This window comes from Herpailurus yagouaroundi, unplaced genomic scaffold, assembly GCF_014898765.1.
Source record: "Herpailurus yagouaroundi ecotype Mexico unplaced genomic scaffold, PumYag 162, whole genome shotgun sequence".
NCBI lineage: Eukaryota > Metazoa > Chordata > Mammalia > Carnivora > Felidae > Herpailurus > Herpailurus yagouaroundi.
The window spans coordinates 33,025,742-33,051,201 of NW_024412403.1; the positions used below are offsets into that span (position 1 = coordinate 33,025,742).

Here is a 25,460-nt window from a genome sequence, read left to right on the forward strand (position 1 = left end):
TTTCTTTTCTTTTCTTTTCTTTTCTTTTCTTTTCTTTTCTTTTCTTTTCAAGACCAGGTCTTGTGGGAAAAATATACATAAACACTCTTCATGAATTCCATGAAGTGTTATAATTAAAACGTGAAAAGGAAGTATATTGGAGTTTGGCAGGAAAAGAAAAAAAAAAAACATGTGCAAATCTAAGGAGGCTAGCAAGATCCTAGTATTTCTGGGGGACTTCTAGAGTTAAACATGGCTGATATAGAGTGAATATGAGGAAGTAAACAGACTAAGAGTTAGGCAGATTTGATTAGACAATTCCTAGATAGAGAAGCCAAAATAAATCACTCTGATGTATTTTAGAGGATACACTGATTCCTCAGTAATTATATAAATGCAAGTAAAATCACAATGTGATGTCATCATGCACCCATTCAATTAACAAAATTTAGAGATAGGTAAATCCAAGTATTGGTGAGGGCATGGAAAATCAGTAACTCTCATGAATTCCTAACTCATAGAACCATCTGGAAATAAATCTGGGTGTACTGAATGCATTAGGTATGCATGCAGCATGTCACTGGAATGGAATCTCTGGTAGAAGTGTTTTTGCGCCATAAGCTCAGGAAATGACTGCTTTGAAGAAATCAGTAGTTGGTTGGATGCAGGAATTATGGCTGTAAAATAATAAAACTAATGTCCATGCACCACCAAAACGGTTTCTGGGGAGGATTCAGATTAATTTGGATAGACAACTGAGGCTTTGATTTCTTGTGTCATTTCCATCTGACATTGTACTCCACCACCACATTCATTTCACATCTTAGCAGTTACTACTGTATTTTTCTCTTTTTTTAATGTTTATTTTTGAGGGGGGGAAAGAGAGAGACAGACAGAGTGCGAGTGAGGGAGAGGCAGAGAGAGAAGGAGACACAGAATCTGAAGCAGGCTCCAGGCTCTGAGCTGTCAGCACAGAGCCCGACACAGGACTTGAAACCACAAACCTTGAGATCATGACCCGAGCCGAACTCTGATGTTTAACCAACTGAGCCACTTAGGCACCCCAACTACCATATTTTTCTTCATTCATTCATTTCCTACTGGCTCTCTCTGTCTTGTTGTCTCACTGTAATGTTTACTCCAACTACCGTACTTACATTCAACTTTTAACCCATTTATTTGTAATATTTTATTTCACATACTTTTCCATCAAAATTCTGATTGATATTTTTATTGCAGTAATTCATTCTTTTTATAGCTGGAAAAATAACATACCATTCATACTTTATTACATTAGAGGCTTCTTCTGTTATTTCTACCCATGAAAATTATAGTCCAGTATGTTATTTTTTGTTCAATCAGCATAACAATTAGGTGGAAAATGTAATCAGGAAATTTTCCTGAAGCAGGTGACTTGGGAATAAATGAGAAAGGAGGCCTTCTAACTGATGGGAAACTCAAAGGCACACAAATAGGTAGCATAGAATGGAAAGTTGGCTAGATTTAGCTAGAGGGGAGAGTTGGTCTGTAGTGGGAAAAGATAAAATTAGAGAGGTACAAAAGTGCCAGTTGACAGAAGACCTTGAATTAAAAGCCAAGAGTTTAGACTTGATATAGTAGGAGTAGCTGATTCTTGAGCAGGAAGGTGATGTGATAAAAATGGCATTTGCGGAAGATTATTTTAGCAGCTTACAAAGGAATAATTGTAGCAAAAGGAGAGAGGAATTAGGATCACCAGCAAAGAAGTTATTGTAACCCTTGTTTGAACAGAATAGGTCTGAAGTCATAGGGAAAAGGCCAAAACGATGAATATGTCAGATGCTATAAAGCAAGAGGTTTCAAATCTTGGTTCTTGGATCACCTATTTCAGAATCACCTGGAATGTTGTTAAAAATTTGTATCTTTATACTAAATGCCTAAACTCTTTAATGTTGTTCTTGTCAGGAGAGGACTGGGAGTGAGCATTTTAACAGGTTCCCTGTGTGATTTTTTTTTCACATGGAAGTTCGAGAAGTTCTGCTCTAGAGGAAGAATTAAGAGAACATGGTAGTTATACTTGGGAATAAAGGAGGGAAAAAGAGAGTACAATGATTATATGGCAGCCAACTAGCACTCAGGAAAACATGATAGAGCAATCAATAGAAAAAAAATTAATAGATATTATTTTTTAGAGGAGTTTTAGGTTTACAACAAAACTGGGCAACAGTACAGAGAGTTCATATATACCCCCTGCTGCTATATACCCACAGCCTCCCCCATTATTAACATCCCCTATTGAGCAGTGCACTTGTTACAATTGGTGAAGCTATGTTGATACATCCTTATCACCCAACATCCACAGCTTACGCTGGTTTCACTCTTGGTGTTGAACCAAATACCGGTTTGGAAAAATTCATACTGACGTGTGTCCACCACTATAATGTCATACAGAGTAGTTTAGCCCTAAAAATCTTCTGTGCTTTGCTTATTCATCTCTTCCTCCTCCTGAACTCCTAACAACCACTGATACTTTTCCAGAATGTCACATAGTTGGAACCATACAGTATGCAGTCTTTTTAGATTGGCTTCTTTCACTTGGTAATATGCATTTAAGGATTGACAGCTCATTTCTTGAGGTTGCTGAATAACAGTCGATGGTCTGATGTACTACAGCTTATGTATTACTCACTTACAGAAGGGCATCTTGGTTGCTTCCAAATTTTGGCAATTTGAACAAAGCTGCTATAAACATTCATGGAGAGATTTTTGTCTGAATATACGTTTTCAACTCCTTTGAGTAAATGACTGCTGGATGGCATGTGTAGTTTTTTGGTTTTTTTTTTTTTTCAACGTTTATTTATTTTTGGGACAGAGAGAGACAGAGCATGAACGGGGGAGGGGCAGAGAGAGAGGGAGACACAGAATCAGAAACAGGCTCCAGGCTCTGAGCCATCAGCCCAGAGCCTGACGCCGGGCTCGAACTCACGGACCGCGAGATCGTGACCTGGCTGAAGTCGGACGCTTAACCGACTGCGCCACCCAGGCGCCCCAACATGTGTAGTTTTTTAAGAAACCACCAAGCTGTCCTCCAAAGTGAAGGTACCATTTTGCATACCCACCAGCCACAAATGACAATCGAAATTTAAAGTCAACTTTTATCATAGCAAAAATCATGGTAGAAAAGCATTCATGGTAGGAAAGATGCTGAGGTGTGTTACTAACATATTAGAATCAAAATGAACAAAAGTCCTCACAGAAATAGACTTGAGACAATGAGAGAACTAGTGGGAGTATTCAGCATTAAACACAGATATTTTGAAAGTATTGCAGTATTGATGACATCTGAAGCCATTAAATACTGGATGTTGTTTTACATGAAAATATAGGGTCTAAGACATAGGTGTCCCCACACTAAGTGGTGGACAGAAGAAGTGTCAGAAGACATAAGTTGCTTCTTTTCCCGAACTTGACTTGAGACAGTGAAACCTTGGAGTGCTTACAAAAACTCAGCTTCCAGGGTCCCAATCCAGAATTGACTCAGAATATCTAGGAGAAAGGTATAGGAATTGGTACTTGGCAAGTTTCTCAGGTGATTTTTATGATTTCTCAGAGGCTGATTGTTTCCTATTGAAATTCATAATTTTAGAACAGTCCACAGAAGGACGGATGTGGTATATGTTGAGATAATACAGGTATAAAATATAGACGTGTTTCTAGGCATGGCTAAGTGACATTCCATAAGGTGCAGACAGAAGTACTCTTCCAGATTAAAATAGAACAGTGGTACTCAGTTTGAGGTGATTTTGTCCCCCAAAGGACAGTTGGTAACATCTGAAGACGACTTTGATTGTCACAAATTGGTGTGGGGGCAAGTACTTCTTGCATCTAGTGGGTACAATGCAGTGATGCTGTTAAACATCCCACAATGCAAAGGACAGCCCTCACCTTCCCACAGCAAACAAATGTTGGCCCAATATATTGACAGTAATAAGATAGAAACCATAAAATAAAGAGGAATAACAGTTAAATTCAATATGTGAATCTAGTTTGGATTATAATTTAAAATTAAAAATAATACTGGGGCATCTGGGTGGCTCAGTTGATTAAGCATCTGACTCTTGATTTCAGCTCAGGCCATGATCTCCTGGTTCGTGAGTTTGAGCCCCACATCGGGCTCTCTGCTGACAATGCAGGGCCTGCTTGGGATTCTTTCTCTCCCTCTCTCTCTGCTCCTCCCCTGCCCATGACCTCCCTCTCTCTCTCTTTCTATCTAAAAAATAAATAAGCATTAAAAAAAATAACATTGGCAGCAGCTATAAAAGACCTTCTCAGGACTTTTGGGGCATTTGTGCATGGGCTATCCAGTATATAATAGAATCACTGTTATTCTTCTAAACTGTGATCTAATTATGGCTAGAAAAATGAACACTTTTCTTTAGGATATGCATGTTGAAGTCTGAAACTAGTTTCAAATGACAGAGCAAGGAAAGCAATGTATACATATATGCATATGTATCTTTAAAGAAGAGATGACATAATTGTGATAAAATGTTAAGTTTTAATACAGAAAGAGGAACATAAACGTCCACTTATTTTTCTGTCAATTTTTTGGTATGTTTGAAATTTGCTCATAAAAAAGTTGTGGAAAGTGCCATTCGATGTATTTTGACAATGTATATTTGGGATTTGAACCAAGTGGCTCCTTATGGTTTGTTTGATCCTGAAATCATTTTTTACTGCCATCTTTCTACTGCATTAGACCATTCCCACCACCACTTGTTCTCAGTCGTTTAAAATCTCTGAGATGCATTTGCTGATAGGAACAGAGGTATAAGCAGGGCACATGTGACTCAATGAAGAATCTGACAGCTATGGACAGTCTTTCATTTCATGTCTCTTCCCTCTTTGTTTCATCTAGATGGCTTTTGCTCTCTGGGGGCAAAGGATTCCAGACTGCCTCACTAGAGGGAAATCTTTCACTTCCACTCTCGGGTCTAATTACCTGCACGGTACCTATGAGTGGGAGGTTACCCAGTGGCTTTCAAAACATGTCCCTTGGGGCAACAAAATAGGAAGAGAGATAAAGACCACATGGTTTTGCTTTCACTGGAATTATCTAAACCCGACCACAGCCACTTCCTAATCGTGAGGTGATAACTCGAGTGACTGCATTCCATGGTGAAGCTGTCACCTCTCTGGCCCTCTCCTTGCTCTGTCTTGCATTCCAGGGCCATCAGCAATTTTGCTGAAACAGGTCTTTCAGCTTTGGACAGTTTATAAGCTGTTGCCAATTTTGTTAAGGTTACTGTGGCTTTTTCACTGTTGCCAAAACTCTAAAAATATTTCTCAGTGTTTCATAGTGCCCTCACATACTGGGGTACTTTGTAGATACTTGATGCTTTGGTTGAGCACACGTTTGAAATATAGTAGATTCTACAACTGGCCAAAATATTCAAATACTAATGATAGGTTAATATGAGGGGGATTCATTGAGAATTAGGTCAAGAGTAATTTTTGAGAAGAGTCTGATTAAAGTCAGTTTCATATACACCAAATCCTAGATAAATAGATGCACTGATATAAATTTATAAATTTATGACATATATTATATATGCATATATATACATGCATGCATATATGCAAATGCATATATAACAAATCCTAGATCAATAGATGACTGATATACATTTGTTGAATTTATTTTCTTGCTTTTGATGTAAATGGTTATATGTTGGTTACTATTTATATTTGTAGAGAAATATAGTCATCCCTCAGTGGGATGAATAGAAGTATGTTGGAATTGCTTTTGAATTCCGTTGTCATGATGATGTAGAAAATTATGTCTTAAACAGGCAGGCTGGTTCTTAGCTGCATTTTATATGACTTTTATCAGAACATGAAGTACTTTTTTAACTCTTCAAAAAAGTACTTTTCTTTTTCTTATGTCTGAACACATGATGCTTCAAACAGTAGTCTCCGTAAATGCTGAGTATCTAAGTGAATATTCCCAAGCTTTCTTCTCTTTTTTTCTGTGTAGGGATCAAGTCACTTCTTAAAAGATGTACAATGTTATGTGAGCATCAAATTTCTAAATGAAGCCCGACTCTTTAAATAAGATTTCCTAAATTAAAAAGGTTCCGATATGAAGCTCTATTTCCTAAAAAGAGCTACACAAATATGTTCACCATCTTAGATCACTGAAGCATATCATATAAAAATTATCATTTTGCAAAATGACACATATTCTAGAATCATATGTATATGTATTTTACTAATGATTATTTTAAACAGTCATTCAGAAAGAAGAGCTCAGTTATACTTTACATTTAGAGATGAAAGTTTTCTAATAGTTACTTTATTTCAAGCTATGATAATCGCATATGATTTAAATGTAGACAATCAAAACATACAATTTAATTTAATGCTTTCTTGGAGTTCATAATATGGTGATGCGTTAAAAAAATACAAAAAATAGTATGTAGGTTTTTTGTTTTTTGTTTTGTACAGCAAAAGCATGTGTAGATATATATTGTTTTATAGACAGAGGTCTGGAAAGGAATACACCCCAATCTTAACAATATTTATATTCAGGAATTGATAATACAGAAGGAATAGGGGGTGTTGTAATTCTTCCTTTGTGTTTAGTTTTATTTTCTAAGTATTTCAATAAACATACATTAAATAGTAATGTGTGTATCTATGCCTTAGGGTTCTGTGAAAAATCTAAACCTCTCTAATGTGTCGGCATGTTTGTTGGACTTAAAATATTTTTGATGCCAGTCAAGGTCAAATATTAGTTTGCCTGTGGCACAGCCTAAATTATCCTCTCAACAAACTGTACCAAATAATAATGATGTGATAGGTAAATAGGGCTCGTTGTCACTAAATTAAGAAAGGATTTAACTTCTAAGTAAGATCTGATCCATCAGACAATTTCAGTAGATTGAAGTACAGACAATAGATGGCAACGCAGTTTGCATATTGGCAAAAACGTCTTGGAACTCTTGCGGTGGAGGCAGGGTCAGAGAATCCCTGGCAAACGGTGAACCTACCGGGAACCACCACAAGCAGAAGCAGAAAACAGGGTGAAGTTTCGCTAAAGTGTAATGACAAACGTAGAATATAACATTCCAACGTCAAGGAAGAAAAGTAGTTGGCTCATTCGCCTGAGCACACCAATAATAGATAAAGAGGTTCATTTTCAACAAGGGTACTGAGTGAACCATGAACTTAAAACCCCATGGAGTATACTGTGAATAGAAGACTCCGGTAGGACAGAGTACAGACTATATTATTTTTGTTACATTGAGGTATGCATAGATAATAACACATATATCAGAAACATCTTGTATCACAGTCAAAATGACGATATATGCATTTATTTGCACCTCTTACCTGTGAGGTAAAGTTTTCCTTCCAAACATTCAGCCTTTTTTTTTTTTTTTTTTTTTTTTTGAGGTGGGGAGGGAAGATAGGAGAAACACAACAGTGGAGAAAGTGTCATAATATAGGTGCGTACACAGTGATTTGGAGACAGAATCAAGTAATGCTAACTGGGATTTGCAGAAGGCCTCTCATCGGAGTCATGTAGGTACTGAACTTTGAATTATAAACTGTTTTCAATCTCTAATGACAACCATCTCAGACGGTCATTTGGCTGTCAGCAGAAGTTACCAGTGAGTCATATACTTTATGTTTTTGAGGGGAAAAGAGACAAATACGTTAGAAACTTCATATGCACGTGGTGAAGCTAATGTTTGCATGCGTCCACCCATTTCCAAAGGGACAGAACACACGAGATTTATTATCAAAGTTCCAAGTTTCTTCTCCAAGACAGGCTTAATTATGACCAAAAATAATTCAATTTAAAACCCCAAAGTCTCATTGGAAAAATAATATCAATCGAATCTACATATTAACATTCCTCAGCTTTAATAAAACATTCAAACAACATATTATTGTTGGCCAAGCACAATAATTGGCCACAAAACCTAGCCAAGTCTTTGTTTTGATTTCAGATTCTGACTCTACTTGAGGAGGTAACGCTGAAACACCTTTGTAAAAGAACTAGAATATCTGTGGTATTTTAGCATAAGCATTCATGAGCTACAGATTTGTTTCATTTATGACCTATGTCTATCTAATAAAAGTGATAGAGTCAAAGAGTGTTAAGAAGCCCATGAAGTAAAGACTTGTTCATATTCATGAGGATATTGAAGCCCAGAGAGAATTTCAGTAACTTCTTCATCAAATATAGCATTAACCAAATGTTTATATGGGTTCAGCAATTCAATAATTGTTGGAAACTTAAATACCTTACTTTTAATAATGGACAGTCAACTAGTAAGGAAATCAACAAGAAAATAGGAGACTTGAATAGCATTATAAGCCAGCTAGAACTAACAGACATCTACGGGATACTCAACAACAGCAGAATTATATATATTCTTCTCAACTGTGCATAGAACAATTTTTTAGGATAGACCATATGCCGGGCATAGAACAAACCTCATGAAATTTAAAATAATAATGATAATATAATAATAATAATAACAACAACAATAATAATAATAATAACAATAATAAGTGTTCTCCAGTCATAATGGAATGAAATTAGAAAACACTAACAAAAAGAAATCTGGGAAACTCATAATTATGTATAAATTATACAATACAGTCTTAAATTGCCAATGGGCCAAAGGAGAAATCGCAAGGGAAATCAGAAAATACTTTTGAGAGGAATAAAACTAAAGACATACAATGTACTGAAACTTACAGGACTCAGCTAAAGTAACGCTCAGAGGGAAATTTTATAGCTATAAATGCCTATATAGACAGAGTATATATACATATAAACATGTATACATATATGCATATAAATACATATGCAGAAAGAGAGAGAGTAAGAGAGAGAAAGATCTCACATAAACAACCTAACCTTCTACCTAAGACACAGGAAAAAGAAGAGCAAAGTAAACTTACGGAAGCAGAAGGAAGTAAATAATAAAGACTACAGTGGAAATTACTGAACTACAGAAAAGAAAAAAAAAATAGAGAAAATCAATGAAACCGAAAGCTGATTCTTTGAAAAATTCAACACAATTGACAGACCTTTAGCTAGACTGAGCAAAAGAAAGTGGGGGTGGGAGTAGGAGAGGGGGGAGAAAGAGAGAAGATTCCAATTACTAGAATCAGAAATATAAGCTAGAACAGTGCTACACCTTTAAAAAATTACAATAGTAGGATATATGCCAGTATAGTAAATAACTTAGATGAAATGGACACATTCCTAAAAAGAAACACTTTAAAACTGACTCAAGAAGAAACACACCTGAACTTCTAACATGCAAAGAGACTAACTTAGAAATTTTAAAATACCCTCCTCCAAAAGTTTAAACCCAGATGGTTTCACTGATGAATTCTACTAAACATTTTAGAAAAAACTAATACCACCTTTTTACAAAATATTTAAAAAAAAAACAAACAAAGAGGAGAAAAACTCCCCAACTAATTTTAGGAGGTTAGTATAACTCTGATACTCAAAACCAGACAAAGACATAATAAGAAAAGAAAAAGGATATCACAAATGAATATCCCTTGTGAAAATCTTCAACAAAATACTAGCAATCTGAATACAGCAGCACACACACATACACAGCACTAAATGGGATTTATCCCAGGAATTCAAGGTTGGTTTAGCATCCAAAAAATCATTAAGGTAATACAACATATAAGTGGGACAAAAACAGAAACAAAAACAAAAACCATGATCAACTATATAGACAGAGAAAAAACATTTGAAAATATTCAAAACTCTTCCATGCTAAAAAAAAAAAAAAAAACTAAAATAATAGGAATAGAAAAGATTTTCCTCAGACTTATGAAGGACATCTACAAAAAACCTGTATCATGATTAATGGTAAAGGCTAGGTGCTTTCCTCCTAAGATCAGAAAAAACGAAAACGATGTCTTCTCTCTTCACTCCTATTTAATACTGTACTGGAACCTATAACAAAGACATCTAGGCAAGAAAAAGAAATCAAAGGCATCCAGATTGAAAAAAAAACATACAAAACTATCCTATTCATACTTGATATGATCTCATTTATAGAAAATCCTAAGCAATCTATAGAAAATCCTACGATTGGTCTTTTCAACAAATGGTGCTGGACTTTTTGTATATTTACATGCAAAAGAAATAAATTAGACCCTTATTTCACAGCATATACAAAAATTAAAAGTAAATCAAAGACCTAAATAGAAAAACTAAAATTATACAACTCTTTTTTTAAAAAAAGAATTAATGTTTATTTTTGAGACAGAGACAAAGTGCAAGAGGAGGAGGTGCAGAGAGAGGGAGACACAGAATCCGAAGCGGGCTCTGTCAGCACAGAGCCGGAAGCAGGGCTCGAACCCACAAACCACGAGATCATGACCTGAGCCAAAGTCAGATGCCTAACCAATTGAGCCACCCAGGCGCCCCCCAAATTATACAACTCTTAGAAGAAACACAGGGATGAATCTACATGACTTCAGATATTACCATGGAGTCTTAGATATGACAAAAGTGTCAACAACAATAAGGAAAACAGATAAATAGGACCTCATCAAAATTAAAACACTTTGTACTTCAGGGGTGCCTGGGTGGCTCAGTCGGTTGAGTGTTTGACTCTCAGGTCATGATCGCACAGTTCGTGACATCAAGCCCCATGTCAGGCTCTGTGCTGAGTGTGAAGTCTGCTTGGGATTCCCTCTCTCTCTCTCTCTCTGCCCCTCCCCTGCTCTTGCTCTCTCTCTCAAAAATAAAATAAAAATTAACAAAATAAACAAAACCAAAAACACTTTGTGCTTCAAAGGACACCATAAAAAAGTGAAAATGGAACCCAAAGAATGTGAGAAAATATTTGTAAATCATATATCTGAAAAGGAATTTGCATTTAAATATATAAATAATACTTGGGATTCGTAATAAAGAGACAAATAGACTAATTAATAAATGGGCAAAGGATCGGAATAGACATTTCTTCAAGGGGGATATACAAATGGCCAATAAACACATGAGAGGATGCTCAACATCAGAGTCATCAAGGAACTAAAAATTAAAACCAAATGTGATACAAATTCACACCCACTAGGATGGTTATAATGGAAAATATAGACAATGACAAGTGTTGGTGAGGATATGGAAAGATTAGATCTTTCATACTTTACTAGTGGGGATGTAAAATCGTGTAGTAACTTGAACAACACCCTGGAAGTTCCTCAAAATGTTAAACATGGAGTTTTGCCTTAGCAATTCCACTCCCAAGAAAAATGAAAACTTATGCCCACATGAAAACTTGTACACAAATATTCTCTGCACCTTTATCACAAAAGCCAAGGTGGAAACAACATCAACTGATGAATGGTTTTAAAAACATGGTATATCCACACGATGGAATATTATTTGGCCATAAAAAGGAATGATGTACAGATACACACTACAACCTGGACAAACCTTCAACACGTGATGTTAAGAGAAAGAAAGAGCCTAGGCACCAAAAAACCTTTACATGATTGCATTTATATGAAATAGACAGAATAAGCAATTCTATGGAAACAGAAAGTAGATCTGTGGTTGTTTAGCGCTGGTGGAACTGGAAAATAGATGTGCGATAGCTGAAGGACATAGGATTTTTTTTGAAATGATGAAAATGTTCTAAATTGGCCATGGTAAATGTTGTATAGGAGTATTCTAAACCACTGAGAGCTATATACGTTTTCAAATGGGTGAGGTGCAAGGTACATGAATTACATCATAAAAATCTTACAAATGCTATTTTAGGCTTCTACCAGACAAATGCAAACTGTGATTAAATAAATAATTTTGCTTTACAGTTTTGTATTGTCCCATGCATTTCAAACATATTAATTCCTTTGATCTCAGAGACAACCATGAGAAGTAAAATTAAACTAGACGAAGTAGTTTTGGGAGCCACCAATGATCACTCAACTTTGTAGAGAGGTTTACTTTAAAAATATTTTTTTTTTAGCATTTATTTATTTTTGAGAAAGAAGGGGGGGGAGAGAGAGAGACCAAGTGGGGGAGGGGGAGAGAAAGAGCGGAAGACAGAATTGGAAGCAGGCTCCAGGTTCTGAGCTGTCAACACAGAGCCTGAGGTGGGGGCTTGTTTGAACTCGCCAACCAGGAAATCATGACCTGAATCAAATTCAGAGGCTTAACCCATTGAGCCAGGCAGGTGCTCAGGAGAGGTTTACTTTAAAAGATCATCTCTCTGTGGGGGGTCCTGGGTGGCTCACTTGTTTGAGCCCAGATTCTCCATTTCAGCTCAGGTCATGATCCCAGGGTCCTGGGATTAAGCCTTTTTTCCAGTGACTCGGGGCTGAGGGTGAAGCCTGTTTAAGATTCTCTCTCTCTCTCCCTCTGCCCCTCTCCTGCACTTATGTGCTCTCTCTCTCTCTAAAATTAAAAAGTAAAAAAATAAAAAATAAATGATCAACTGTAAAGGGAGGGCACAGACAACTTTAGAAGGGAGCTGGTTGAGAAGGCTGCACCCGGTAGGGAGGCAGCCCAGAAGCACCTGTATGACCAGCCAGACCATTTGGAATGAGATCCTCAGCCAGGCTGAGGAGGACATCAAGAAGTAATGGCGGACATGCAGAAGGTCCAGAGAGGGGAGAAGCACTGGCTGACTTTGGGTGACACTTCCCTTCCTTTCTTCAGTGATGGACCCCCAGGAGGAAGAGCAATGGAGGAGGGGGGACAGCAGAGAAATCTCGAGGCTAGGAGAGGTGGGGCAGGGTCTCCAGTCCCCACAGGGGTGACCCTCTGATCCTGCTGGGTCTAATGAAAGATTAACCAGATATTTCAGTATCCAAATGAGAACAACCAGAGCTTCTTATTATGAAGGCTCCCTGCAAAAGGGCACCGAGTCCTGCTCTGGGGGCACCCTCCAGCCCAGCCACCCTGTGTTGCCTGCGAGACCACCGGAAGAGGTCTCAGAGGATGCCTAGCCCCCACAGCTGGGACGAGAGAGATCCCAGGCACATAATTGCAGGCAGAAGCAAGAGGATCCCAGGGGCGTAACCCCAGCAGCCCTGCCTGGGGGTCCACCAGTGGCTGACCAAGTGCTGACCAAGGAGGAGCCTGTTCCAGAATTGGTGGAGCCTGGGGCCCCCGAAGCTTATCCTGTCTTTGAGCCAGTGTCCCTTGTCCTTAAGACAGCCCAGGTTGATACAGAGGACTGGTAGGGTACCCTCTCGCTCAAGCACATCTGCCTAAATGTCCCCAACCCCTGAGAAGCCCGCCTGCCTGTCCTGTTGTACCAGGGGCCCCTTTGGCATTTTACAAATAAAGACCCTTTTGCCAAATAAATAAATAAATAAATAATCAACTGCATTGATATTCTTTTAAATGTCAAAATTTCATTCAAATTTAAATTGCCAGGGTGCCTGGGTGGCTCAGTTAGTTGAGTGTGGGACTCTTGATTTTAACTCAGGTCATGATCCCAGGGTCATGGGATAGAGCCCCACAATGGGATCCACACTCAATGTGGAGCCTGCTTAGGATTCTTTCTCTCTCTCCCTCTGCCCCTCTCCCCTGTTTCCCCCTCAAATAAAAAAAAATTAAATTGCCTGTATAGTTGGTAGTAATTAAGCAGCCCATAGATTTCTGGTTATGTTCCTTACATTAAGCAAAATTCTTTTTGTTGTTGTTGTTTTTAATTTGTTTGTTGGATTTTGAATAACGGTAAATAGAATGCCAAAAGGAGATTTTACTTTTCCAAGATCAAATTTTTGGTTCTTTAAGTTCCTAACCATTTTAGGATAACAATTCCCATAGTTGTTTCCATATAAGATTTTTGGTGAGTATTCGATTCATCCCAGTTCAATTCAATTGTTTGAATACTATGTCTATTTTTATGACATCGTGACCTTTTTTTTAATGAAAGATAAAGCTATATAAAAGGTAACTAATTATCCAGTGATTATTTCTAATTAAAGGGATCTGATTAAAAAAAAAAAAACTTTTGAGAAATTAAGAGTGCCGTGTGTCCTCTGCATACATGTCTGTACTAGTTCCCGTAGCTGGGAAAATGATTTAACTTACAGTACGTGCAACCTGTTTTTCTGGTAATTACAAATCAAGACATATGTCTTTGCAACAGGAAGAAGCCAGCTGCCATTTTAAGCATTCCTCTGTCCCTGCTGACTTAATTCCATTACACAAAAGTCCCAACAAAGGTAATTTCGAACAGAGCATCCTCCTGGAAGATCTTTCTTTTGCTGAATTTCTTGAGTTTGAATTGCGGGACTACTAACTCGAAATGAAAGTATCCCATTAAACTGTTAGGTTTATTCTCCTTTAATACTCTAATCATCCCAGAAAGTCATAGAGGAAAAAAAAAATTCTGCACAATGTCGAGACAAATTATATTTTGCTTTTCTGTTCTCTTGCCTTTATCATTTAATTCATGAACTAAAAAGATTTATGAACACTCATTGCTTATAAATTTGACAGATCCATTTCCCATTTATACACGTTTTAAATTCAAATACACAGAATAAAACTATTACACATATTGAAGAGAACTGAAGCTATTTTTAAATTAGTCAATCTACTGATATTGTAGTATTTAGAAGGAGTTAAGAATATTAACTTTTAAACTTGTACAACTGAATAACATGAACTCTTCAGTAAGAAGTAGGCAGTTTGTTTTACTGACAAACTATTTTCCTAAGTGTCTGTGCATAACAGAAGTGTGAGACCAGAGCTAAAGTACATTGAGACGATATAGTTCATCGAATGTGTTATTTTCTTTATGTTCAGACTGTAGCATTCACTATTTTCCAAACGTTTAGCTAGTTGATATTAGATATGAAGTACTATTATGAGTCCTTGAGACAAATTGTTAAGGATTTAGTGGGAGAGACAGACAAATTGCTAAGTTATGCGAGAAATGCTATAGTAGATATATGATTAAATCAGAAGAGAAAGAAAAATTCATTCTGACTAGTTGAATCTGAATGAATTAATTTCACAGAGAAGAAAATGCATGTGCGCACATGCATGCACACACACACACACACACACACACACACACACAATAATTTCCAAGTATGAGAAACCATACTTGGAGTAGTCATGTGATTGCTTACTCTCATATAGAGTGATGGGAACTGCAATATGGTCGTATCCGATGATCTTTCACCTGCTTAATCCCTCAGTTCCCAAAAGTGCTAGGGCTAAATGCAGAGGGTTTTTTGTTATGCCTTGTTAAATAATTCTGATTTATTCAGTCAATGGGAAGTCACTAGGAAGCTCATAGGAGTTTTAGGCGGAGGGCTATCCACAGTGGAAGTGTGGAGGATGTACCAGAAGTTAGGTTCCAAAGGAATAAAAAATGAGTTATTTCCATAGTCTAGGAAAGGCACTACAATGCCACTGCTGCTGTCACTACGTCTACTTACTATCACCACCAAGACCACCACCACTATTGGATAGAGTTCAATGAGTACTCACCATGTGCCAGGGACTCCTCTCAACTTTTAACACGTACGATCAGAATTGATCCTCACCACAGTTTATACAGCAAGGAGAATGATAAGGAACAGTCAGAACTACTTCTTTTCCCCCATTCTTTTCTGCACTCTGGACTACCTCTTGGTCTCATCCAGATATCCAGGCTCTTGCCTTCTTCATGTGATCTCAGTCAACTTCCTCCTGACCTTTTCTGCTCCTTTGCTTTCCAAAGGCCTGATTTACTATCTGCACTGCCCTCACACACGTACCCCAATTACTCCGCATCCCATCATGCCACCAGAGCTGCCTACTAGAATCCCAACATCAGATCAGTGCCATACCCCACATCACTGCTCTGCAATTACACATCTGAGTGCTCGGGATTATATCACTTAAATATGTTGATTGGCATAACAACAGTTCAAGGTTTCCAATCACAGCAGTGCTTTCGGCACCACTGACCAACTTTACAGATTTGTCATCAGCTCCGCACTTACTTCCTGGCCTCCTTTGACACATTTGCCACAACTCACGAGTTATCTACTCAAACTGGTAATGGACACCACTAAGCAGTGAATTTGCTAAACCTAATATATTTCTTCCCTACTTAAGGGTCTTTAGAAATAATAATACTAATAATAATAATAATATTAATAATAACTAATAGGTCAAATCTAGAGATGTAGATTTTGGAGTCACTGGCATATAGATCTTAGTGGAAACCATGTGAGTGAGTGGAATCACCGTTTTCATAAATGCATTTTATTTTCAAAAACACTACCCACAAATAGCATTTCCATAAATACTACCCAGGAGAGTAGTATCACACAGGTGCGGGTCTATAACCTCATATCTAAGAACTTCGAAAGTCAGTTTCCCATTCATACAACATCCACAGTACTTATATTTTTATTTAATGGCGAGAAGACATCGTTTTTTCCATTTTAGAAGAAAGGCTAACAAAATTAATCTTTGACCGGAATTAATCAATGACCAGAAGAGATTTTCAGGGCCTTCAGGGAAGTTTCATCAGACCAACCAGAAAACTACAACTTCCCTGAGTTAATACAATGTTTTCAAGACTCCGCTAGTTGTGCTCTGGCTTTAGGCCATTTCCTTTTTCTGGATTAATACAAAAGTTCTTTGTTCCTAGGCACTTTCAGTTTTGGCTGAAAGGGATTGATTTCTTTTCTTATGTATTCACATGAGCTGGGCAATGTGGAAGCCATGATAGGGTGTGTGTGTGCAACTTCTAGATTCATTAATTTGTCCCTCTATACCCGCTTCTGGAGGAGTTTGTCTTCATGACCATCAACATAAGATCAGAATACTACATAGAAGAAATGAGGAACTTTACCTTGAAGTTTAAGAAAATGTTTTAACCGGGGCACCTGAGTGGTTAAGTCAGCTAAGCGTCTGACTGTTGCTTTTGGCTCAGGTCATGATCTCACGGTTCATGAGTTTGAGTCCCGCATGGGGCTCCATGCTGACAGCATGGAGTCTGCTTGGGATTCTCTCTCTCCCCTTCTCTCTCTGCTCCTCCCCACTTGTGCACACACATGCTCTCTCTCTCAAAATAAAAATCAACTTAACTTAAAAAAAAAAAGAGAGAAAATCCCTTAACTTAAAGAATATCCTTCAAAAACATGCTCTTCTTTGTCTTCTTTGCCTGTTTCTAACAGGTAGCAAAAGCACACATTTTAATGATATTATTTTTGGTTTATAAAGGGGTGACAATAACTGTTCAGACCTTAGCAGTTTGTAAGTCGAGAGGCTTCTATATACACTTAAGGGACAAGCAAGTGTGTTGGACATTTCTCCCGTGAGCAATCGCAATATGCGTTTCATGGCAGAGAGTTAATGGAAATGCCTCAGGTACTAAGCTAAAAAGTGAATCATTATGTCAATTAAAAACATTAATTGAGGTAATTACAAGAAGATCATAGTTAATATAGAATTTAGTTATAATTTAACCAATTATCTTCAGTCATACAGAAAAAATAATGGAGCTGTTTATCTAAAGTATTTACCTAACTGAAAGTTGCAACTACAGAGAGGCCACATTTACGCAGTGAAAATACGAATCTGAACTAGACCTTCCACAAGCCTCCTTGTAAAGTAATGAATCCCCTGAGGACAAGGTGGTTTGGAGAGAATACAAGACTTCTAAAACCATGATGATATATCGCCAAATCAGATTCCTTAATTTTGACTTTGTTTGAAATGAGTCTCATTTAAGTGTAATTGCTAACATCTAACACTAACCCTCTCTGGTTGTGGAGCCGGAAGGTATTTCTGTACATATGAAATATGAGATCTAGTTCCTGATTTTCTTAGGCTGAATAAGTGGAATAAAATTTCATTTATAGATCAAGGAGCAAAAAATGAAATTAAAAGATAGCATTCTACATATAAACTTTTGTGGTTTCTTCTTTACATTCAAAGAACAAACAGTCTGTTTGCTAGTCTGTTTTTGGTGGTTTCAAATATTGGTTTTGAGCCGTCTCTGGAACAGACTTCTTTGCTTGAATTCTGGCTTTATTGCTTATACAGCTACACGATCTTGGTCATATTGGCTATTCTCTTTGCCTTAGTTTCTTTATCTGTAAAATGTGATTGTGAAAATAATACCCCCCATATGAACATTACAAAGTTAAATGTTCTAATAGCTGTAAGACACTAAGAAAAGTGTTTGGCACAAACCAAACACTATATACCAAGCACTATATATACCAGTACAGGGAAATGAAGTACAATTCAGGAGTAAGTGTTAGTTAGTCATCAGGGGACTGAAGTAACAAGCAAAGGTCAGAGAAAAGATTCTACTTGACTATGATCTCTGCCTCCACTTTGGATCTGATTTCAGAAGGCTGATAGGTGTCCCTAGGGCGTCATAATTGGTTATCCTAAGAAGGATATGAAGCCAATAGTGCTTTGTGATTGGGGAAGGTCCCTTTAATTTGCTGATTCTCCAGATAATACGTTTTGCTTCTATAAATCTGTCTTAGGATTTCAACACATGTATTGGAATCCAAGGTGTGTCTGGGTGTGCTTTACTTACATTTTCCCATGATGAAGTCTTACTTCAAGTATTTTTAATAGCACTTGAATATTTGAGACCTAGTTTCCACTTCAAAAAAGGAGACAGACTTCAGAAATGTAGGAATTTTAACTAAATCTCTTCTTTCTCAAACCTAATCTATAATTTTTACAATGGAATAGTAGTCTTCCTGCATACGGGAGGGCACGAATGAGTATATAATATTATACCCATTCACACGTTTTGCCATAATAACTCAGTAATGTACTGCACTACTTATCATGCATTTTATTGCCTTCAACCTTTTTTTTGGCCATGAAATTGAAAAAACTGCAAGTTTGGACATGTCACAGTTAAACATCAAGCTCCTTTTCCCTCTACAAATATCCACTTATATATCAATGAATTACTATTTAAAATGTACTTCTTTAGACCACTCGTCATATCAAGTCCTCCATGTTACTATAAGATTACCTCTTTATTTATCTGTGCTGCTAAGTTAATTATAAAAATGCTTGCAGTGAGCAAACATTTTGCTTGCCTAGTCAGCATCTTAAACTAGATTAATCTTCTAGCAACGCTTAATGGAAACTAAATCACACATCAACATGCTATAACAATATAATGATGAAACAGCAAATGAATCACTCAATTAAATCCTTGATAAATATCAAAAACATACTTTGCTCCTATAATTCATAAAGTCAAAATAAGCCTTTCTACTTTCTCTCTGCTTTAAAAAAAATGGCCAAATTCTGAAACATAAACATCAAGAAATGCATTTTGCTTATATACATAGTTAAAAAAGAAAAAAAAAAACTACTTACTTCAATAATTGGTTAAACTTCCAAACAAAGGGGGAACCATATTTGATATATGACATCCTATCACATGTAATGTCAACATTCACAGAAAATATATGGTCAATCATTAAAATGATATAGCTACAGATACAGACACATACATAAATTGAAGTTGTTTCATTTTCTGTCTGTATATGAAATGTTTTCACAATAGTTTTTGTTATTGCTGGATTGGTGGTTAATGTTGACCTTATTTCAAGGGTTTTAATTTTCAAATTTCCATGATCCTGATAGTTCAAGTTTTATTTCATTCTAAATGCCATATTTGTTCACTTTTTGCCCACCCTATCAAGTAAACTATGAAAATTATTTTCCAAGCCTCATTTTATTAATCTAGAATTTGCCAGTTTTATTAATATAAACATATCTAGGGTTATGAGAAAATCCGAAAAAAAATCTGTGTGTGTGTGTGTCAATTTTTTATTTGCGTTGTAGTTAGTTAACATATCATGTAATATTGGTTTCAGGAATAGAATTTAGTGATTCATCAGTGACATACAGCACTCAGTGCTCATACAACAAGTGCCCTCCTTAATGCCCATCACCCATTTAGCCTAAAAAATTATAAGCAACATGGTAAACTTTTTTATTAAAAAGCACACGAGGGGCAGTGCCTGGGTGGTTCAGTCGGTTGAGCGTCCGACTCTGGATTTGGGCTCAGGTCATGATCTCGTGGTTCCCCACCGTGCTGACAGCATGGAGCCTGCTTGGGATTCTCTCTCTCCCTCTTTCTCTGCCCCTCCCTTGCTCACGCACACCTGGTTGTGCTCTCTAAATAAATAAATACATACATACCTAAATACATAAACAGCACATGATAGGGGGTCTAGAATTACTAACTTCCATTAGTCATGGCTTTTTGTTCTCAATAAGTGTACAATCCAACTGGGATGTAACAGCTATATATAAACACAAGAGGCCTAAAAACAGAGGGAGTATGGACCTTGGAATTAGTGGGTTGGGGATCTTCTGAGGATTTCTGGAGTCAGTGATCCTTGAGCTGGGACTCCTTCAGAAACTTTAATCACCAGATAAAGAAAAAAAGAAAGATAATTTCAGGCGAATTGTGGAATATTCTTTGGATTCCATATATGGCAGTGGCACCCAAGACAATAGTATGAAAGATCATAATATATGTGCTCTGACAAAGTTTTGGATGGAGTTCAAACATTCCCAACTTCAGGTTTCAGTAAGTTTTAATTACTAAATGTTTCTTTTAAGAAGAGTTCAGTTATCTCTTAATTACGTGATATTGGCCCAATGTCTTGATGATCATATGAAAATGTAAATCCTTTATACATGAAATACATTTATTTTTAAAAAAAATTATAAATGGGAGTTCTGAGCAAATCTTAAATGACAATGGAAAAAAAAAAGAAAACAATATGAAATCAATTCTTGACCATCCATAAGTGAATTGACTCTAAACACTTGTAAAATGTTTGTGAACATTTTGTGTTTTTATTTTTTTTTATTTTTTATTTTGTTTTTTAATTTTTTAATGTTTATTGTTGAGGGAGAGAGAGAGAGAGTCAGAGCATGAGTGGGGGAGGGTCAGAGTGAGAAGGAGACACAGAATCCAAAGCAGGCTCCAGGCTCTGAGCTGTCAGCACAGAGCCTGACGTGGGGCTCAAACACACAAACAGCGAGAACATGACCACCCCACGAACCATGAGATCATGACCTGAGCCAAAGTCAGGCGCTTAACGAACTAAGCCACCTAGGCACCCTTTGTGTGCTTTTATAATTGTTACTTCACCTTCCCCAGCTTTGTCTTTATAAATTTTAATCCACGTGACTCTCACCCAATGTAGTACAAAACTAAAACCAAATATAGCAAAAATAAATAAAATAATTACAAAAGTAAATTTATACAAACTTGAAGCTTATCAATACATAGAGCAGCTGTATGTTTGCAACAGTACAAATGATGATGATGATAAAAACAACAGTAACAACAACAACAACAACAATAGCTCTCCCCTATTGAGGACTAAGTTTCAGTCATTTTACATGGATTAGAACTATTATTCCTCAGGACAACCTCTTATAAGATGGATACTCTTATTGTCACCATTATGTGGTCAAGAAACCTGAAGGACAGCACCATAACTAACTTTCTTTAGTTCACAGAGCTAATGAGTGAAAACGCTGGGAGCAAGCTGGCTCCAGATTCCAGAGTGCTGAGCCATGGCACAGGATATTTAAATAAGATGATGCTCTTGAATCAAATCTCCTCTTTGAAGACCAATCGTTCTTATCTTTGGCTGCATCCCAGAGCGGTCTTTAAAGCCTTTAACCACAGATGGCTGTGCTCCCAACCGATAGTTTCTGATTCAATAAATAGATCTGTGATGGAGATTGTGTTTTTATCCTTTTAAGAAGCTCCACAGGTAATTCTGATGCACACTTCCAGGGTTAAGAACCTTGATGTAGATATTCTGAAGTCCTGTGGTAGCTAATGGCAATGTCATATCCTAAGCTAATTTGCTATATCATATTTGCCAGCCTTCATCCACATAAGGGCAAATTAAGGCTTAACCAAGACAAATATTTCCAGTATTTCTTTGGATATATTTTACAATGAATCTCAATTTGAAGGGAATAAGTGGCTGTCTTTTAAAAATAATAGCATTTTCTTATTATGCATCTTTGTGTTGGAAAAAAATCAACTTCCTATCTAAAACGTGATCCTGATTGAACCAGAAATTCAGGTAAACAGGACACAAGCAAATAATTATATGAGATTTGTTACAGGTAGCTAAAGGAGAAAAGGCAAACAAACATCTTCTCTAAAAAGAAGTTGATAGTCACACTTAAATAACTAGGTTCTATTAAAGAACTTAAAAAGTTTAACTCTTGGATCAATAGTAAAAAGGAATGGACAACATTTTAGAAGACAATAATGAAATCTGGCAAGCCTGAAAATGTTTAAATTCAATGTTGAATTCTACTTTTTTGGCATAAACTATAAAGTTGAAGGGATAAAAATGTTACTATAGAAAAGAGCAATACTCACTTGTTGTTTGTTGTTGGTCTCTTAACTTTTTATGGTTGCTCTAAGCAATAGCAGATATTCGTGAATACTAAAACTCATTTCAAACTTAAAAGCCTATTGGTTAAAAAAGGTGATAAATTTCTTGATTAAAATAGTAATTGTTTTCAATGAAGCAAATGTCCTTAGCAACTTCCAAAGGCGGATCAGTGCCATCTAGTGGCGAAACCAGTTAACAGATTATCCTTTCTGATCAATGTCCGTAGAGGGTGCCTATGATAGATACTATATATATATATTTTTTAATGTAAATTTAGTTCCTAAAGAGATTTAATTCAGTGTACAATAATGGGACAAACGTACAATAACTGCACTAAATTAAAAGCTTAATATTTAATGATTTAGTAAGGAATGAGGAATTATGTGTATCTAAGACATAGACATTGTGTGAAATACATAAGAAAGTAGCTTTAATGTAGAAACAAGACCTTATACAGGGAAAGGATCATCAAATAGTTTTTTAAAATACAGTAGAATAAAGTGTACTTTCAGTGTCAAGAGTGTGCTTAAGGTTATCGTAAGTAGGAGGGCTAATAATTCACAATAAAAGTTGATAATTTGTTTTTTTCTGTTTCCTTATAGGAAAGACTGGACAAAAATTTGATAGAATTTCAAACATGGTATTTAAGCTGGAGAAAAGAAGTTACCAAGCAAATTGCTTGATAACCAGAAGACTCCATGGAAAGCTATATAATTTTTCTCACTGCAGATCCTGGGTAATAGATAAAAATGTATGCCTCTACAGATGTTCATGAACTCTCTTACCATGAGGAGAAAAGAATGGACTAGATAAAATTAAGTTTCCTTTCAGGCTTTAATTGCGTTAAAAGCCACGTATCCTCCCTTATAATTCATCTTTTTGGTTTTGAGATAATATGCCTGTTTGACCCCACTGAAGTTCTGCCTTTTGTTAGTTCTCTTCCTGAGACTCCAATTAACTTTACAAAATTTCTCTTCAGTGAGGAAAATCTAGGCAAAAGGATTAATTTAGCTAACAATGCTCTAATATAAAAATCTCTGCAGGAGCTTTTTCTGACCTATTCCAGGGACTCTGCCAACTCAAATGCCGTGATGATGAAAGAGCTCTTCATAGCCCAGGAGATAAGGGAAAAACCCATTGCATCAGATCCAATTGCTCTTAGAGGAAGTCAAAAGAATCCAAAATAGTCTTAATGTCTAAAAATGCCACATTTTCTAGCTAGAGACTAGGATCCAAAAGGGTACAGAAGGTTGACTTATCGGTGATGTAATTTTCTCAGCCTGATGAGGAAGGCTTTTATATATTCCAAATGAGCTATTGGAAAGGGAGAGCCATTCTTTTTCTCAGCCACTCAGAGGAAACAATATGGATATGTGCGACACAGAGCTATGAATAAGACCACTCATGCAGCCTCTCTTGCCCCAGTCTTAAGCATGATGACTTTTCTTGGTCTGCCTCAGAAACACAGAAGCAGCTGCAATTTCTTTCCTTCTCAAAAACCACTCACTCTTCAGTGAGACTCTTTGTTCCTTTCTTGCCCTGTATTCAACATGACCATGACACATAAATTAAGAAAGAAACGTAAGGAACTGTGGTAGTGTTGTCATTTTAAATTATTTTAAATTATTTTAAATTTCCTCATTGATGATACCAATGATTTCATAAGTTTTTGAAACCACTTTTACACGGACTATCTTCAGATAACATATCATGATCAGGTACAAATGAAAATTACATGGTTATGGTTACTCGACAAATTTTACCTGGAAGCCCACATAAGTATAATGTGCATAATTAAATCATGACTGCTAATTCTTTGCAAAGAATGGTACCAGAGGGCCTGCGATAGATATGCACACACATGTACACAAGGCATACACATGTGCTCCTGCACAGGCTCACATGTGAACACCTATGCATATTTAGACATGCACCTATGTGCTCATGCAGACATATCTACCCTCATATTCCCTTCCTCTGACTTACAAGTTGAAAGCCCCCATATCAGATTTATAATAAAAATAACAATAATCATTTTGGTGATCATTTGCAGAGGCAATTTTCACCATATGGACTTTGGTCCAAATTCTAAAGGATTTGAATATAATGAAGATTTAAAAATAAAGTTTTCATTTTAAATATGTGAATTATTTCATTCTAGAATATTATGAATTTTAAGTGATTGATAACTATGTATTGTCATAATTTAAATTATACAGTCACAATTTTCAGGGATTAATCAACCCGGTTTTTGTATAACATTGGGTCTTAACCATACTTTGCTTTTGTTGTTACTTAAAATATTTTCATTATCAAAAAACTTACTGACATTGAAAACTCATACAAAACATTTTTGTGACATTCATGTTAATCACATAAAAATTTAGTTTTAACATGTTTAAGCATGTACATCTCCTGAATGTATATGACTTTTCTAAGGAATTGGCTGAGGATATACTGTGCTACCTGATGCAACACTGAAGCCATGATATTAAACATTCTTAGAAATAGTATCCTTTAGGGGCTACCTTTTCTCCTAATACCTGGGGGCAATTTCCATTCTGGCTGAGGTCTAAAATAAGTTAGTCATTCTTCACTCTAACTACAGCCTCATTCAATTTGCAAACAAAAATAAACATGGAATGCATCCGAATTTCCAGCCCTGAGAATCTTCTAGTTCCATCTTGTCTATTGACTCTCTCCTTGCTTCACTTCCTTTCCCCTTATGGTTAAAGTCTAAGGTTCATCTGTGACCATAGCCACATTGTACCACTATTCTCGGTCTCCATGTGCCATTAATCTCCTTTCTCACTTGCTTGGCAAAACCACAACCACGTATCAGTCCAGCTCTTGGACCGCACATCTGCACATATGTATTAAATTCATTGTCAATAACCTTTACTTGGTCCTGAAGGAGAACAAGCAAATAAAATTCTGTAGTAGCTCCCTCTCCCATTTCCAGGGGTTGAGACTAGGCACCATTTCCCCCTCAGTCTGAAATCTTGGTTCCTTCATATCTCTGCTCTATCATCATAGGACCT

General features: G+C 36.6%; 1 protein-coding gene and 1 pseudogene across 5 annotated transcripts in view; one reads left to right on the forward strand and one right to left on the reverse strand.

The window, feature by feature from the left end:
* Positions 1–25,460, reverse strand: part of ROBO1 (roundabout guidance receptor 1) — a 1,150,898-nt gene that overhangs the window by 721,528 nt on the left and 403,910 nt on the right. The gene's annotated exons all lie outside the window — the stretch shown is intronic.
* On the forward strand, positions 12,544–13,286 carry LOC121036443 (B-cell CLL/lymphoma 7 protein family member C-like; annotated as a pseudogene).